Here is a 15,238-nt window from a genome sequence, read left to right as displayed (position 1 = left end):
ACACACACACACACACACACACACACACACACACACACACACACACATATATATATATCGTATTTTTTAAAAACTCATATTTCCCATGTTTAATCTATTTCTTCACCAAAACCCATCCTCCCCTCCAATGCTCAGTTTAAAAAACAAAAACAGAAGTAAGTATGTTTCAATTAGTTCAGGAAAGAGTGAATGACAGTTTATTTTCTGACTCTCAGTTCTCCAGCCTCTAACTCTGGATTAAAACTGCCACCTTCCCTTATGCTAATGAACATCTAATTAGAGACACCTCCCAGTCAGTAAGCTCCTCTCTTATCATCAGTTAGATTACCTGACAAGCCCTTTCTCTCCAGTCCTGGCCCACCAAGAATCTTCATTCTCTTCTTCTTTTCTGCAAAGTGAACTGATCCCACATAATCCCTGGAATAATGTAGCTTCTCTTGTGGAAGAGCTGAGTCCCCTCTCTCCCTTTTTACATCAAGCTAATGGAGCCAGTAGGTATCCTATTGATCTTTATATGATTTCCACAAGGATTTGAGAGACTTCCTTACAGGTTAAACATCCAGGCCTTCTGAAGTTGCTGTAAATATTTGTTTTTAATTTTTCTAACTCCCCCCTGCCCCCCAAAAAAATAAAACCTGCTCATCTGCAATCTTTAAAAAAAGCTCATTTGATTCCATGCAGAGTAAAACCTTATTTCTTTGCTGAACTAATCTAGACACTGTCTAGTGTTGAGTACAGTTGTCTGATTCAAATCTTCGGTTACAGAGCAGATGACATCTAGCTAGATGTCATGAGAAGAGACTAACAATGACAATTCACTTATCCCTTAGAAAGAATCAATTCTCCCACAATGCATCTGTCAGAGAACTCTCACTCAGTAAAAGCAATTTTTCTAGCTGTCTGACACTGTAATTGCTCTTAAATTTTCAATGAATGTTTTACAAGAACTCCCCTGAACCATGATGAAAAACTTAACTTTTTCTTAAAATGAGAGGCTGACAGGATGAAAGAGGTCTTTCTCTTTAAAGCCTTGCTTGCTTGAGTAGGAATTCTTTCATATCATCAACAAGCTTTTGAATAGAGGGTAGATTACTTTCCATTTATTTCATCAATCAGATTAAAGGCTCTCCTTCACAATGCCCTTTAAACAAGAACTGTTTATGATGTCCTCCTAGGTTCTACTTTAATGTAGTATTAAATCACCATGGGCAGAAAAGCCAGCAAAGCATATAAATATGATGAATATCTGACAACATATAAGTATTGCATACATTCAGGCCATTTTCCTCCTTCTGGTTATATTGGGGAGGGGAGGGGGAAAAATGAAAGAAGAAAGTCCCTCTAGTTTTGTTTTTACCCCTAAAAGCTTTTAAGGATAAAGTGGCAGAAATGACACCAATTTGGGTTATTTCTCACTTCAGTAATTTAAGAAAAGCAAAGGGAAAAAAAGAAAAAGGAAGGAAGCAAAGTTTTTGCTGAGTGTATTCTTCTTCCAAGAGGTGTGTATGTACAAGTCAAACAAATATGTACAAGTCACACAAATAGAGTGTATGTACTCCCAAAATTTCAGCTGAAAGATCAGAGTACACATAGATTTCCACCAGCTCCATTTTGTATCTTCTCTTAAAGAGAAGAGGTAAATAAGTTCTTTTTAATTTGATAGAAAGGAGGATAGTCTTATCAGATGGAGACATGTGTATAGATTACAGATTATTACTTAAGAAAAAAGGAACATTTTGGACCAAATAATTGATTATCTCATTAAAGTTACTGCTATCCCTTATCACTTAGGTAATAAGCCTCAATTGAAGGAAATTATCCAGGCTAAAGTGTTTCATTCAATGCTCAGTGACAAAATCACAAATCTTTTAAGATCAAGGTAAAACTTAATGATGTATTTGACATTCTCATCTCAATTATCTAGGATAAAAGGGAGCATTCCAGAGTGATACTCAAACATTTAAAAACTGTATCACTTTCTCCCCTAGCAGCAAATTATAGCCTAGGTCACATCTCAGATAAGTCCTAGAATTCCAATTGCAGTATATTCTTGCTTTGGCTTGTCTCAATGTGAGAAAGGAAACTCTTGGTAAACACTATATATACTCAGGCAAACATGAATACATGCAATCACTGACTTGCTGAAAACCGTTGAAATTCACCAATTGCAAGTCAGCTATGGCCCATTTTAGTATGTAATTTGGTCTATGTAGCTTGCTCAGAAATCTCCAAGATTCCCTTTTACAAGAGAAAAAATATAAAATATTCCTGTTGGAATTTAAAACCCATAAGAATCTGACTCTTGTCTATCATTCCAGATTCCGATGATGTGACTCTCCTTCATTGACTCAACATTCCAGAAAAATTGATCAACTTGTCACACATCATACACAGCATTCCACTCTGCCCCTGCTTCCTTTTTTTTAGAATCTCTAGTTCTATTCACTTGTTTAAGTGCCACCTCTTAAAGGAAGCCTTTCATAATTTCAGCTGTTGCTAACTACTCTGTGCCCCCCCCCAATACTACTTATGCATTTAAAGATTTTCATACCTGTTACTTTGTTGTTTCCTTTGTAGCTTTGTTCTGTTGTTCCTCAACTCCTTTGCCAGTAGACATAACCTCCTTGGGAGCCAGGGGACATTTTTGCTGAGTTCATTTTTGTTTCTGTATCTTTGGCACCTAGAATAATGCCTAACACAAAGAGGTGCTTAATAAGTACTTGTTAAGGGAGAGACTTCATTGTACAGCAGAAAAGGCCCTGGATATGAAATGAGGCTTGGATTTGAATCCTGTCTTTGATATTTACTGCCTCTGTAACATTGGGGAAATATTTTTTTTTATCTCCCTGGGTCTCAATTTCCTCATTCTTAAAATAAAGAAGGTGGATTAACAACCTCTGAGGTCCCTTCCAACTTTAAATCTTTCATCCTCCAAATTGAATTAAATAATTAGGTAAACTGGGAATAGCCCTTTTCTCTGGTATTGTTGAGCAGGGTATACTCAATTTACTAAAGCTTCCTGTCTCCTATGGGTAGAAAACTCAGAGCAGCCTATTCAGGATGTGTCTCCAGATCAGGCCAAGAATCTGTAAAATAACAAAACAACTAGGTGGAATAATAGATATTACACAGAACCTAGAAGCAACAATACCTGAGTTAAAATCTGGCAGCAGAAGTAAGCTGTGGGACCCTGGGCAAGTCACCTAGCTTCTCTCAGTCTCAGTTTGCTTCTCTGTAAAATGGGGACAATAATAATGGCACCTACCTCCCAGGATTGTTATCAAAATAATATGAGATATTATTTATAAAGCATTTTGCAAACTTCAAGTACTGGATACTATTATTAATCTTATTATTATAAGCCCTCTCTCTCTCTCTCCATATATATATATACATATATATATACACATATACATATATATGTCAATAGATATGTCTCTATCTGTCTCTATATCTCCATCCAATACCACTGCCTGAGCTGAATTTTGAATATAACCTGAATTTGCTTAGATGAATTAATGTATCTAAATCCAGTGACCAGAAAAATTAATATGAAACAAAATTATCCACAATCAACTTGGTATAAAGCCTATATTTAAATGTAATTACTTAGTGTCATAAACTGTTAGAGATAGAAGAGAAGTGAGAGATTATAGACCCAGAAATGTAATTGTTCAATATCAAAATGTTGCGTTCTGTTAACAATAGCTTTTGCTTTATATAACATTGTTAGATTAAAAACAACAACTTGATGTCCATAATTTAATTTGATCCTGGGATGGAGTCAAGATGGCAGTGTAGAAACAAGGCCTCCGTGTGGCTCCAGGTCCCACCAGCTCCAATCCATGTAAAAGGGGACTAAGAACAAACTTTGGAGCTACAGAACTCACAAAATGACAAGAGAAGCTAACCTCTTGCTGAGGACAGCCCAGCAGGCCAGCAGGAATCAGCCAGTGCAGCTTTCTGGGAGCCAAGCCCAGCTCCAACCCCAGGCTTTAGCCCCAAGAGGGACTCCAGATCACCAGCAACTGTAGTGGTCCTGAATTATCAACACATAGATGCTAAGGACAAAGTGAGAGGTCAGGGCAGTGTGGACTTTGGGATCCAGTAGTTGAGAGCACATAGGCTTTTGCCCCCAGGGCAAGAAGCTTCTGAGGGCTGTGGTGCAGCTGCTGCCATGTGGCAGCTTCAGCTCCTGGCCTGCAGAGTGTAGCGGGAACAAGTGACCAGTCTGAAGGATAATCACTCTTGCTTTAACCTTCTTGGATCTGGATTGCAGTATAGGGTAGAGTTCCTGTGGTGTGTAACCAACTTGCCACAGTGTGTGGAGGCTTCAGAAAGGACAACCAACTAATGCCTCTGGCAGCTGAGAAAACCTCAGCATTGGGTAAGAAACTCCTCTGTCTGGTAGCAGAGTCCTACTGTGGCAAAAAGCCCAAAAGCCAAATAATTGAGTGGCAACATGATCAGGGAAAGGAAGCAAAGCAAACAGAAGAATCCAACAGTAGACTACTATTTTGGGAACAAAAAAGGATCAAAGCATGGAACAGGAGGAAGACAGTGAAGTCAGAACTCCTGCACCAAAAGCTTCAAAGGAAAATATGAGGTGGTTACAGGCCATAGAGGACCTTAAGAAGAAGATAAGAAAAGTGGAGGAAAAATTGGGAAGAGAAATGAAAACAATTCAAGAAAATTACAAAATCAGTGTCAACAGCCTGAATGAGGAAAATAATGCCTTAAAAAATAGATTAACTCAAATGACAAAAGAGGATCACAAAGCCAATGAGGAGAAGAATGCTTTAAAAAGCTGAATTTGCCAGATGGAAAAAGAATCTCAAAAGCTCACTGAGGAGAATCATTGTTTCAGAGTTAGATTGGAGGAAATGGAAGCTAATGACTATATGAGAAATCAAGATGCTGTTAAACAGATCCAAACAAATGAAAGAATAGTAGGCAGTGTGAAATATCTCATTGGAAAAACCACTGACCTGGAAAATAGATCCAGGTGATATAATTTAAAATTTATTGGTCTACCTGAAACCCATGATCAAAGAAAGAACTTAGAAATCATCCTCCAAGAAATTCTCAAGGAAAACTGCCCTGATGCTTTAGAACCAGAGGGCAAAATAGAGGTTGAAAGGATCTAACCAATAACCTCCTGAAAAAGATCCCAAAAAGAAAACTCCTAGGAATATTATAGCCAAGTTCTGGAATTCCCAAATCAAGGAGAGAATATTACAAGCAGCCAGGAAGAAACAATATGAATATTGTGGAAACACAATCAGGACAACTCAGGATCTGGCAGCTTCTACACTGAAGGATCAAAGGGCTTGGAATATGATATTCCAGAGGTCAAAGGAGCTGGTATTAAAACCAAGAATCACCTGCCCAGCAAAATTGAGTATCACGTTTCAAGGGAAAATATGGTCATTCATTGGAATAGAGGACTTTAAAGAATTCTTGCTGAAAAAAACAGAGTTGAATAGAACATTTGACATTCAGATACAAGAAGCAAGAGAAACATGAGAAGCTAAACAGGGAAAAGAAATCATAAGGAAGTTATCCAAGTTGAACTATTAACATTCCTACATGGAAAAATGATCATTGTAACTGATGAAACTTTTCTCAGTATAAAAATAAAGGGCATAGAAATACATATATGTGTGTGTGTGTGTGTGTGTGTGTGTGTGTGTGTGTGTCTTTATCGGAGGGTATATGGGCATATGAATACCTATGTGAATGTGTGTATATATGTTTACAAGTATACAGAGACAGAGGGCACAGGAGCAATTTAATAGGAAGGCATGATACTTACAAGGTGAAATTAAGAGGTGAGAGAGGAATATAATGAGAAGATATGGGGAGAGGCAGAATGGGGTAAACTATCTCATATAAAAGAGGCAAGGGAAAATGTTTACAATGGAGGGGAAGAATAGGAAGGCCAAAGGGTATGGGTCAACCTTATTCTCATTGAATTTCTCTTGGGGAGGGAATGAAATACCCACTAAATAGGGTATCTCACCCTACAGGATAGTAGGGGGGAAGGGGATTAGAGGGTGGGTGATAGCAGGGGGGTCAGGCTGGGAGGAAGGGAAGTTGGAAGCACCCACTTTTGAAAAGGGACAGGATCAAAGTAGAGAATAGAACAAGTGCGAGGTGGGATAGGAGGGAGGGAAATCGAGTCCGTCTTTTACAATATATCTACTGTGTTAATGTTTTGCATTAGCTACACATGTACAACCTATACTGAACTGCTTATCTTTCCACTAAGGGTGGCTTACAAGGGAGGAAGGGAATGAATCTGGAATTAAAAGTTTTAAAATCAAATGTTTAAATTGTATATATATATATATATATATATGTATACACTATTATTAATATTATTTTACATGTAATTGGGAAATAAGATATACAGGCACTGGGGCATAGAGATCCACCATCGCCTTCTGGAAAAGTTGAAGGAGGTATGGGAAAAGATATGGGAGAGAGAAGATTTGAGGAGGGGATATCCTGTGGGATTGCTATTTTGGGGCAGTGGATAGGGGAAAAAAGGCGAGAAAATTTGTAACCCAAAATCTGGCTGAAATGAATGATGTAAATCAGAAGTTAATAAAGCATTTAAAAAATGAAAAAAAAAGATAATTTTATCCTTACAACACCTCTGAAAGCTAAGTTCTACACTTATTATTATCTCCATTTTAAAAAGGAGCAAACAACTTTTAGAGAAGTGGAGTGATTTGGATAAGATCAATCAACCAATCAATAAGTGTCAGAATCGAAATTTGAAATCAGCTTTCTGCTGATTCCAAGCCTAGTGACCTTGCTATTGTAGCATGAAATTGGTTTGGTCATAAGATCAGAGATGTTAAATTGGAAGACACCCAGAGATTATTTAATCCAATTGCTTCCTTTGACAGATGAAGAAACCAAATTCATGGAGGTCAGGTGACTTCTCTAAGGCACACAGTAAGCATCAGAATCAGGATGTGAATTAACATCCTCTAAATAATGAATCAGTGTTGGCCCCACCCCAGCCAAAGCCCCTTTATAGCAGAGATTCCAGCATTTTGTTAATCAACAAGCACTTATTAAACACCTACTATGTATTAGCCTCTGTTACAGGCATTGAGAATACAAAGAAAAAACAAGACAATTTCTGGCCTGAAGGCATGTACATTCTACTGGGAAGGCAATGTGTGCCCAGATAAATAAATACAAATATATGCAAAATAGCTAGACCAGTGAGGATGGGAGCGGGACCCATAGCAAGGGATAGAGTCGACAATGGCCTCTTGAAGGAGGTAGCACTTAAGCTAAGCCTACAATGCTCAGGCATCCTGAGAACTGAAGGAGAGTGCAGAGACTAATCCTTGGTATGAGTCCAGGCATGAGTCAATAGCTCATGTGAAGGAAAAGACATGGAAGATGGAATCTTACATATGGAAGATAGCAAGGAAGCTTGTTCCTCGACAGCCTAGCAATACAGAGGGGTAATATTGTGTACGTAGCCTGGAATGTTAGCCTGAGAACCAATTGTGAACAAAAAATGGTAACTGTTGAAGAGAAAAGTTTCTGTTTGATCTCAGAGGTGAAAGGTATCCCTTGTAGTTTCTTAAGTGATTTAGTGACATGATCAGCGGTACGGATTAGGAATATTACTTTGACAGCTCTGTGGAGAATATATTGAAGAAACAGAGAGAACTGAGGAAGGCATACCAGGTAGAGACCTATTGCCATAGTTCAGGGGAGAGATGATAAAGATTTGAACTAGGGTGGATATGATTTTAATATAGAAAAGGGAATGGATGTGGGAAATGTTTTGGTGATAAAATCCATAGGATTTGACAATTTATTGCATATGTATGGGATGAGGAAGAGTAATAGTTGAGGATGACTCTGAGGTTGTGAACTTGGGTCACTGCAAGAATGGTACTTCTCTCAACAAGAAGCAAAGTTAGGGAAAAAACAGTATTTGGGGTATGGGGAGCAGATACATTGAGTTGCAGATATATCGACTAAGACAACATTCCACATAGAAGTATCTAATAAGCCATTCTTTCCATAAGACTGGATTTTAGAAGAAAGGTTAGGGTTAGATACACACACATTTCATATAGAGATAAAAATTGAAATCATGGGAACATGATTTGATCTTCAAAAATAGTAAATGTTGAAATAGAAAATAATAGGGTTCAGGATAAGATCCTGAAGTACACCCACACATGGAGGGCAAAACATGGATGTCAATCATCTGAATGGGCAAAGACTTTCTCTTGGTTCTTCATTATTTGGGAGATACTATGGCTAGTCACCTGTTGTCAGTAATTTTACTACATGGCTGACCCATTCCCTTTTCTGGTCACACATTTACTTAATGTTATCTTAGCACCTAATTAAGTGAATGGCTGGTGTGTCAATTTGAAGTAAATGAAGGGCATTATTATTTTTTTTTTCTTTAGAAGAGCTATAGCCAGCCTAGAAATTAAAAGATTTCCAGACATATAAGATAAAGATTGCAACAATACTTTGAATACACTTAATATTCAATAAAGAGTTCAATTTAAAAAAATAGTTTAAAAGCCACTAAACAAGTAACAGGGGATAGCCTTTTTATTGACTCCTATTAATCTTTATTATTTTATTTTGCTTTTTCATTTACAAGTGCATAATTCTTCAGTGTTCATTAATACTGTCTCCTCATCCTCTTCCTAGTTTCTCAGCTTTGGTGTTCCCCAAGGGTATACCTTTTCCACTTCTTCTCTATATTCTTTCTCTAGGAAATAGCAAGATACCACAGTATATAGTGTGCTGGGCCTAGATTCTGGAAGATCTAAGTTTAAATCTGAGCTCAGACACTTATTGGATGTGTGACCCTGTCAAGTCTTTGCTTCTTTTTTCTCAATTGTATATCTACCTCCCAGGATTATCATGAGTATAAAATGAGATAATATCTGTAAAACTCTTAGCACAGTGCCTAGTATGTAAAAGGCACTTAACAAATGATTATTTACATTTTTCTTTTAATGAATGAATAAGAACATTTCCATGGCTCTACCATTTCTATGTAAATGATACCTGGTGGTCTCATCAGCAGCTCAAAACACATGCATGTCACACAACAAACTCATTATCTTTCTCCCTGTAAGATATTGTTCTTCCTGATAATACCATTTTTGTTAATGATATCATCATTCATCATCTTCTTTGCTCACAACTTTTGGATTAATTTGAGCATTCCCCTGCTGTTATGTCTCTCATATGGAATCATTTACCAAATCTAACAGATTCCATCTTTGTACTCCTCCCCTTCTTTTGCCCATGACCACCACCACCACAACCAAATTATCATTATATTAGCTTGATTACAGATCTTTCTGCTACCTTATCCTTCTCCACTTCCACACCAACCTTGACACTACTTCCAAAATAATCTTTTACTTCTTTGCTCAAAAATTATTCAGCAACCCTCTACCAGGTAAAGTTTATCTTTCTCTCCCTGTCACTCAAATAAGGCTTTCCACAACCTGATACATATTGATCATGATGATCATATCCCAGATTCCTGCCCACTCCCACCAAAACAAAAATCAAAGAAAATAAAATGTGTCTGGGAATATTTTCAAAGTAGGGTAAATTTAAATGTAACTTAGTTCCAGTTCATACAATAGATTTTATAGACTCTAACATATTAACAAGGCTTCAAGGTGTTCTCAAAAAAATCCTGCTGAATTAATTTCCCTTACTTCTAATCTCAATCAATCAACGAGAGCTTGATTTTGGAGTGGCAGGGGAACAGTGACTATAAAGGACTGAAGGATATAAAGCAGAATGAACACTTTCTTAAGAAGCTTACAGTGTAATGAAGGAGAAAAGACATACAGAAATGAAAAAGACGTAATATACTTACCAAGAGATACAAACAAGATTGCAGTCATTTTGTAACTGAGAGAATAGACTAATGGAGAAAAGACCAACCTAGGCATCAGGAAGACCCGAGTTCAAGACTTATTTGTGACAAAATGGCTTTGGGTAAGTTTCCAAGCAGTCTCCATCAGATTGTGAGCTTCCCAATCACAGACACTGTCTTTTACTTGTGTTTGTATCCCTAGTGCTTAGCACAGTGCTTGGCACATAGTAGGCATTTAATACATGTTTACTGACTGAACAAGTCATTCAAGATTTTAGTATAGCAGGCAAGTCTCTTAATACTGTAAGTTATAGACAGATTTCTGATCTTCATCTGTGTATATGTGTTTATGTGAGTGTGTGTGTGTGTGTGTATTGTACACATACACATGTATGCATACTTGCCTGGGTGCATGGAGGGGGAGGTAAATAGCTACCTAAACTTTGAGGAATATTTCTGTGCTGCCAATAGTGATTAATTTCTCTTTTCAGATGACAAATCTGTTCAAACAAATTCTCAAAATGAAAAAAAAACCAACAACAACACATAAATCCCAAATGGTCTTTATACTGGACCAAGCCATTTGTGAACTCTCATAACAAGGTATCTTGGGATCTTAGTTGAGTTGACTTGATGCACTCTTATTTATTAAAGAATGGGGGATATTTCCAAAATGTTCCTTTGGAATTATGCCTTCTCTTTTCTGATTCTGAATATCTAAAGAAGTTTCTTTAACACATTTTTGTTAGGGCATCTTGAAAAGTCAACCTAGAACATTCTGGGGAATGAAAAATGCTGAAGTCCAAATCCCTTTATATTACTGGTACAGAGAACAGCATAGCAAGCAATTAGAATGGTGCAGTCCTTAAAATATGAGGCCATATTTCTACCACAGCTAATTGATTTTACATCTGGCATGTTAAAAGAATTTATGAAACTTGAATAGTGTCTTTGTTTATACCTTAAGGGCTGAAAATGAATACTCTACATCATCATCTCTTAAATTCACATAAATAAAGTGGAAACAACTTATTGTATAATCTACATTGAAAGAGTAAGGATATTTCAAAAGTAATCTTACTAAATTTCCCTCCTTATAGGGACTGCATGAGAAGTATTTTCAAAAAAATATGTTGGAGGGGCTATAAAAACTGTCATGTAAAGAAAAACATGAACATTTCTTTTTCAACTGGGACAAAAAGGAGAGATTGGTAAAATGTTCCAAGGAATACATCTGTATATATAAATATTTTAAAAATTCAATTCAATGATTAGATAAATAAAATGTTAATGAGTTTACTCTATTGACTAGCTTATAGCAGTAGGTTATAAGGTCTTGGCAAATTGAATGATCTTTCCAGTGTTCATTACTTGTCAAGTCACATATGTTAGTTCTGCCTTTTCCCCATTAAGAATGCCAATCAGTTCATTCTGGCATAGTAAAATACTAGGTCATTGCAATTTTCTTAAAGAATGAAGTCTTTGGAAGAAAGAAGCTTTGGTTATCCCATTTACAGGACTGACCTCTTTCAGAGAATATTTCTAAGTGTTTTTACCAAAGATTTGTAAATGGTTTCTGCAGTGGAACAACTCACTCCAACTTGCCATCTTAGGGAGACGTCTGAATCTCACAGAGATTAAATATTTGACCCATGATTATTCCTCTAGTCATAGGCAGGATTTGAATTCATGTCTTCTTGACCCCAAATCCAGCACTCTCTACCCCAAGTCATACTGCCTCGTTAGAGAGAAAGATGAGAGGAGAATATATAGATTTATGCAGTCTACATTATAAAGGTGAAAACTTATAAAGATGTATCAATGAGAGTTGAGATCATCATGGGAAAGAATGTATAGAGAAAAAAGGGAGGCAGAGGATAATTTTTTTCAAAATTCTATAAATTTGCCTTTGAAATTGTAAGTCACTTAGGTTGATTTGTAATATCAAAGCCAACTAGATAGTATCCAGTGTCAAGGAATCAGAATTAAATAATGAAAAAAAAAGCATTCACAAACTGCCAAATCTGTGACAGCCAATGAGGATGGAGAATATTGATATCAGAACAATACAAAACTGGGAAGTTGATAAAGGTATTTGTTCCATGAGCCATAATTTCTAAAGTAATGTAGTTATATCTACCCAGTGTAGATAATGATGAATTATTTCTTTTAAAAAGGACCTATAGGGGAGGCTAGGTGGTGCAGTGAATAGAACACTGGCCCTGGAGTCAGGAGGACCTGAGTTCAAATCTGGCCTCAGACACTTTACACAAAAACCTAGCCGTGTAACCTTGGGCAAGTCACTCAACCCCAATTGCCCTCCAAAAAGCAAAATAAAAGGACCTATACTAAGGAAGGGTAGGGTTTGATAGTATAAATAGAACAAAATGACTCAATTTCAAAGATAAAAATACAGAAGATTCCAATTTATTGCTTTATTGAAATTAATCATTATGTATCCTTAATTTAGAAGACATTGTTCTCTCCTAGATATAGGTTTAGGGAACAAATTGTTACCTTAATTGGATTAGATGTTTGAGGGGGAATTTCATGATCACCAGTAAATTGGTGGTGTATTTTATACCTTTCTTGGTTGTACTTTTTCCTTCACTTGTTCTTTCTCCTCTTACATCTTAAATATGACATCCCCCCCCCATCTGTCCTTGTCCTTCTATTTCTCTTCTTTTATGTCCCTTCCAACTTTAGCAATGTCATTTATTTATGGATTCATCAATTGCATTTCTATCTATGACTCCCAAATCAGTATTTCTAGCCTTGTATTTCTTTTTGTCTCCTTGGGCTTCAGATTCATAGATTTTCACTTCCCTAGTGGGTATTTGTAGGTAGTTATCATAGCAAGCAACTCAGACTCAGTATGCTCCAAATTAAATATTATTTTCCCCTAAAAATCTGTTCCTTCTTGAGCTTCTGTCATTTCCCCAATAAACCAGGCTCAAAAGTCACCTTTATATCCTCATTTTTCTTCAAATTCAAAACCTACTCAGTTGCCAAGTCCTGCCAATTCTACCCCCGAAACATTTTGTATTTCTTCCCCTCCACCCTGCCCTGCCCTGTTGTTGTCTAAACGCTATTATCGAAGGTAGTAAATTCAGTCTCAGGAGTATGACTGAGACATGACTGGAATTCTATGGTGAAGTTTGCTTAAGGGGAAGAATGGGGATACTCACTGAAATTCTAATGAAGAACAAATAATTCTGATGAGGAAGAGGGGCAGATGTCAAGAGATTGATTCAGGGGAGTTCATTGATCAATTTAGATTTTTTATTTATTTATTTTTTGCTTTTGGAAGGGGGAGGGCGGGGCAATTGGGGTTAAGTGACTTGACCAAGGTCATACAGCTAGTAAGTGTTAAGTGTCTGAGGTCAGATTTGAACTCAGGTCCTCCTGACTCCAGGGCTGGTGCTCTATTCACTGCATCACCACCTAGCTGCCCCTAGATTTTTTTAAAGGCATATAGAGAAAGGCCATGGAAAAATTCAAGGTAGCCAAAGATGAAGCCAAAGACTGGCATACCTACATCAAGATAAGATTTAGGTTTACAATAAATTCTAAGGAAAGCAAAAGGAATGGTTTTAGTGAGAAGAATAAATATGAAAAGATGAGGTGAAGCAACATTGTTGAGGATTTTAACTGTCAAATAGAAAATTTTGTATTTATTCCTAGAGGCACTAGGCAGCCATTGGAGTTTCTTGAACAAGGGTATAGCATGGTGTAATTTGTGTTTTAGGAATATCACTTTTCATGGCACTAAGCAGTTTGGATTAAAGAGATAAGATACTTGAAGTAGGGAAAGCAAGTAATAAGCTTTTGTAATAATACAGGCAAAAAAAAAGTGATGAAGGCCTGAACTAGTGAATGTTCAGAGAAGAGGAATGATAGAAAATGATTGATAGAAGAGGTTTTTAAGAGGTACAATTGACAAGCTTTGATAACTAATTGAATATGGTAGTAAAAGAGAATGAAAAGTGAGGATCATTCTGGGGTGCAAGAGTATGTGATTGTAATGATGGTAGTGACTTAGACAGAAATTGGAAGATTAGGAAGAGGGATTGGTTTTGGGAGAAAGAAAATGTGTTCTGTCTTGAACATATAGAATTTGAAATGCCTAGGGATGCAATAGGCAGTATCCAATAGTCAGTTGGTGATAAGGAACTGGAGATAAGGAGAGATTTGTCCTAGATACATTCATCTGGAAGTGATCTGCATAGAGATAATTAAACCAATGATAGAACATGAGGTCTCCAAGGGAGTTTGTAGAGAAATAAATGAGAAAGCTAAGGTCAGAGTCTTGGGATACACTCCATAGTTAGAGGAAATCACATGGAAGATAATCCACAGAGTAGGAATACAGCTAGAAGGAGAAACAAGAAAGAGCAGTGCCACAAAACCCAGGATAGGGGGTAACTGGGTGAAGAGTATGGTCACTAATATTACATCATATAAAGAGAGTCTCTCGAGAAAGAGGATTTGACATAAGGCCAAGAGATTAGGCAATAAAGGATCAATGGTAACTTTAAAAAGAAATGAATGGTGATGTCTGAAATTAAATTGCAAGAAATTGAGAAGTGAGAGGAGAGGAAGTAGAGCCATTTAGAAGGTAGAATTGATAGGACTTGGAAATTGAGTAGGTTTTGAATTTGAAGAAGGGACAAAGGTTATGGGACAACATTTTAGGGAAGTGATTGGATATAGCAGGTTTTGTTTAACTTTTAGGTATGACTTTTTAAGGCGTTTTAGTCATCCAAACATATTTATTACTTAAATTTATTTTATATTTCATGAAATTGGTTACTTTTCATAGTACTCTGGTGATTGGAAAAGGGTGACAGCATATAGAAATTTTTAACTTTAAACTAGGGCAGAGCTGTGAGAAATTAATGCTATGGCATCTCAACAAAATACACTTTACCAGAAGCAAAGGAAAGTGTATGATTTTTCAAATTAGTATGACCAATGAAAATCAATTAATGGAGTCTTTGATCATTATTTGTAATATAGATATTTACACGAAAGATAATTTCTCTTATTTATTTTAACAAAAATTTCTCCCTGAGTATTCCCTTGGCTTTGTTCACATATATTACCCTTCCATTGCAAATTTCATTTTTTCTATGCAACAATAAACATATTCAATAGCCCCAGGGATTTCCTGCAGCTTTCCTTCCTAAGGCTGTAGATAGTGGTGCCATTGAAAAATATATGAAATATAAGAACACAAGAAATGTCAGACTGGGTCACTGTGACCCACCTCTCCTAGTATCATGTCTGACAGTGGCATCAAGCAATGTTTTGTGAGAGGTCATGTTCACT

At 36.7% G+C, this 15,238-nt stretch overlaps 1 long non-coding RNA gene across 1 annotated transcript in view; it reads right to left on the bottom strand.

Annotated features, from left to right (window-relative positions):
- The window catches only part of LOC138166773 (uncharacterized), a 96,089-nt gene that overhangs the window by 43,668 nt on the left and 37,183 nt on the right, over positions 1–15,238 (bottom strand). Inside the window, exon 2 of the long non-coding RNA XR_011169728.1 lies at positions 2,552–2,692. This is a non-coding gene — a long non-coding RNA (uncharacterized lncRNA). The remainder of the gene's footprint in view (positions 1–2,551; positions 2,693–15,238) is intronic.

Source organism: Petaurus breviceps, unplaced genomic scaffold (genome assembly GCF_028583685.1).
Source record: "Petaurus breviceps papuanus isolate PSGF00001 unplaced genomic scaffold, PetGlider_PUasm1.0 226, whole genome shotgun sequence".
In the NCBI taxonomy this organism is placed as follows: domain Eukaryota; kingdom Metazoa; phylum Chordata; class Mammalia; order Diprotodontia; family Petauridae; genus Petaurus; species Petaurus breviceps.
This window is presented reverse-complemented; position numbering and strand designations above follow the sequence as displayed.